At 49.0% G+C, this 3,702-nt stretch overlaps 1 pseudogene; it reads left to right on the top strand.

Annotated features, from left to right (window-relative positions):
* Positions 1-482: 482 nt before the first annotated feature.
* Positions 483-1,828, top strand: LOC142775197 (kinesin-like protein KIF18B pseudogene; annotated as a pseudogene).
* The last annotated feature ends 1,874 nt before the right edge of the window (positions 1,829-3,702 follow it).

Here is a 3,702-nt window from a genome sequence, read left to right on the forward strand (position 1 = left end):
ACAAGACAAGGTAACAGCGGCTGATGCGTTATCCAACAGCTTGCTATTCGGTGGTTTGGTAAACCCCAGTTTCACAAAACCTCCGAAGAGTCGACAATGGCGCCGCCACAGAACCGCAAGTGGCCTACCATCGACACCTAGTAGTGGGCCCCAAAACGCCGCTGCTTTGGCTACAACCCACCGTAACACGGGGCGAGCGTGAACGTGGCCGTGAGGGTGCGCCCACTGAGCGAACGTGAGTCTAAGACGTCCAGCGTCATTCACGTCGTTGACCACAAGTACCTCGCGTTTGAAATCAAGGCCGAAGCCGAGCCCTTCTACTCTGAAAAACAGCGGGCATGCGGGGGCCACGTCAAGCCAAACTGAACATTTATGTTTTATCACGTCATTGTGAAGATAAATAAGATAAGTACATATTTGAGCACACAACCAAGGAGATGCTGACGGCGCTTCTTGATAGCTGCAATTGCTCCTAATCCGCGTATGGTGCAACCGGTGCGGGCAAGACGTTCACAATGTTGGGCTCCGAGGAGCTTCCCGGAGTGGTCTCCCTGACGGCCATCGAGCTCTCCCGGCACGTTTACAAGCACCGTTCTGAGGGCCACTCGTGCGACGTGGCGGTCGCCTACCTGGAAGTCTACAACGAGGTCGTACGCAACCTCTTACAACATCTTTTCTTACACATGCCATCGAATCACTTCAAAACCGGGCCGCTAGATTTATTCACTTTTCATACTCTTCAACTGTCAGCGTATCTGGATTGAAAGCAGAATAGATCTAGAACTTCGCCGTCGTATTGCCAGCCTGTCATTGTTCCACAAACTTTTTCATAGTCCCTTGCATGCCCCACCTTATATCGTTCCCGCAAGATGCATAGCTCACCGCACGAGCCATTTCTTTCAAGTTGCTCGGCCGCGCTCCCGGACTTCTACATTTCTGCCTCGTTTCTTACACGTACCGCACCAGACTGGAACGGCCTTCCCAGTGAAATCGACACCATTCTCTGCCCATCATCGTTCATAGAAAATATCAATAAGCACTTTTTATGTTGAATCTTTGGCTTCTATGTTTTGTGTTTATAATTACCCACCCCATATGTAATAACCCCTCGTGGGTCTTTAAGGAAATAAAATGAAATGAAATGAAATAAAATGAACCTCCTGTGCACAAACGGACCGTCCTTGGTCGTGCGCGACGACGCGGACAAGGGCATCGCAATCTCAAACTCTTGAAAACACAAGGTGAAAGTCTCTGGGGCACTGCTAGAGTTGCTTCTGAAAAGCAACAGGAACAGGTCACAGCACACCACCGATGGCAACTCGGAGTCATCGCGGTCCCATGCAATTTTACACGTTTACGTCGTGAAGACGGAGAACCTCACCAGCACAAGCAAGGGAATTAGCCTCTCCAAGATGAGCTTTGTCGATTCTCAGGCTTGGAGCGTGCCACTGCGGTGAACGCAAGCGTCAAGGACTTTATACGCGAGGGCACCAAGATCAACCTATCACTGCTGGCCCTAAGCAACTGCATCGATGCCCTCTCCAAGAGTGGAGCTCAGCGGGTGCCGTACCGGGATTCGAAGCTGACGCAGATCCTGAAGGATTCTTCTGGTGGCACGTGTGGCACCCTCATGATCGCGGCTGTGTCGCCGTCCAAGCTCAGCTGCACCGACACCTACAACACTCTCAAGTACGCCGGGCAGGACATGAAGATCGAGCAGCAAGCAAAGAAAAACGTCCTCAACGTCAACGTACTCAAGCCGATGTACAGATCATTTATAGAGGAGTACAAGGAAAAGGAGGAAGGCCTTCAGCGCAAGCTCGACTAGGTCAAAAACGAGAAGTCCGAGCTCGAGGCCTAGGTCGTCGAGTTCAAACAGAGCCTCGCGGCAGTCAAACAAGATGCCCTGCTGCAAGTGCCAAACACTGTTGCCGGCAGCACCACCACAGCTTTGCATAACGATGATCTGTCAACGACGCTGGTCCTCTCTTCGAGCGTGGCGGCGAATAAGCCCAGCGACAACAGAAGGGCGCCCTACCGCCTCGATGCGGCGAGAAACATCTATGCTGTGTGAGCGAAGATCACCAGGCAGATCTGTGAAAACAAGACCATCATCCGGACAAGTGTTGTGAAGGAGAACTGGAAGCAGCAGATTGCGAAGACTGTCAATGCATTCCAGGACTGCAGTGAGACAACTTGAAGGAGTACAAGTGTCTTGACACTTTTCCAGTCTCAAGCAGCCAAATGTCTTGCTGTAAAGGAAATGTTGAAGCTCTTCACAACAAACGAAGGCAAAGTTTTGAGTGCAGCCAAGACCTCATGGATGAGGCTTCCGCTGCCGGTGGCTAGGAAGCTGTGCAAGCAGAGAATACCAATCTGGAGCTGGCGGTGGAGCGAACGGAGATGCAGGTTCACCAAGCTCACCGAACTTCTGTGTCGGAAGAGCAGCCAATGGGAGGACCTGAACAGTGTTACAGTTCCCCATCTGCGCAGCCGTTACATAATCCTGGAGGCCAAGAACTGCTGCAGCTCGGACCAAAGGGATGCCCACGGAACCACTATCAAAAAGGCCAAGGGTCCCGATGTCACATGGGTGGATGAAGAGAACGAGAGCTGAAAAGGTCAACTAGATCTCGCAAGTTTTCCACGCTCCCGATTGGTGACTGGCCACCACATTAAGGTCACCACAGCCTTTATGTGCTCGAGAATCATGGCGCACACTATTTTCGCGTGTCGCGCTCGATGAAAAAATTTACTTTATGTCTTTCTTTGAAAATAGCGTTCACATGCATTATCATGCAGCAGGATGCCTATGGAGTATCACTGTGCTATAGCAATATCGTTCGAGACAGATCAGGCATGTTGAATGATTTAAGCACCGTGTTGATTATATTTTTACCTTCTGTCCTGCCATTTTTCTCATTATGAATGACTGAATTATCCATCACTATAATATATAAAGTCTTATTCAACGCCGACTCACACTGTTAAAAACTTGTCTGCTCTATAGGACCTGTTCCTATCCCCTGGCTGGTGATCGTGTGCACGTTTTCTCGGTAGAAAAAAAAGACATCAATTGAAAAGAAAACACTATTGTTTATGAAGCGAGTTGATTTCATCTGTGGAATATAAATCAGTCTACAGAACACAGGGCTTATCGCGCGTGACTTTTTTTTCTTTTGGTTAGCCTCGTTTTTAAATGAATGCAGCGAGTTAAGCAATACAAGTGTTTAAGTGATCGCGTTAACATAATGACTTCCTCAAAGAAATCAGCCTGTAACATTTTCTCAATATTTATACATGTGTGCAACAGGCCGTGAGTATGATAGCCGTTTAAAAAGACGTGCCTGCATCTTTCAACAGGAAGGAAGGGACACTCGAGTAAATCTGTCACAGAGGGGAGGGGGGGCGTATCGCGTGAAGGTTGCGTAATTGTAGGGAATGGCTAATTGTCATTTCGTCGTTTATATCTTTATTGATTGAATGAAAAAGAAGCGCTGACTTGAACGAGTGATGGGACGCTGATGTTGGGTTGTGCCCCACTACGGCTTGAAGGTACTTTTGTTTACATCGAACCTACTCGAGTCAATCAAATGGTCAAGTCAAGTGAAAGCCAAGTAAAGACGCCCTTGACTGAATTCCGTATGCGCAATCGAGTGCCTACATATACGGGGTGGCCAGTAAACGGTTGCGGGGAAGGGG

This window comes from Rhipicephalus microplus, chromosome X (assembly GCF_043290135.1).
Source record: "Rhipicephalus microplus isolate Deutch F79 chromosome X, USDA_Rmic, whole genome shotgun sequence".
Taxonomy (NCBI): Eukaryota; Metazoa; Arthropoda; class Arachnida; order Ixodida; family Ixodidae; genus Rhipicephalus; species Rhipicephalus microplus.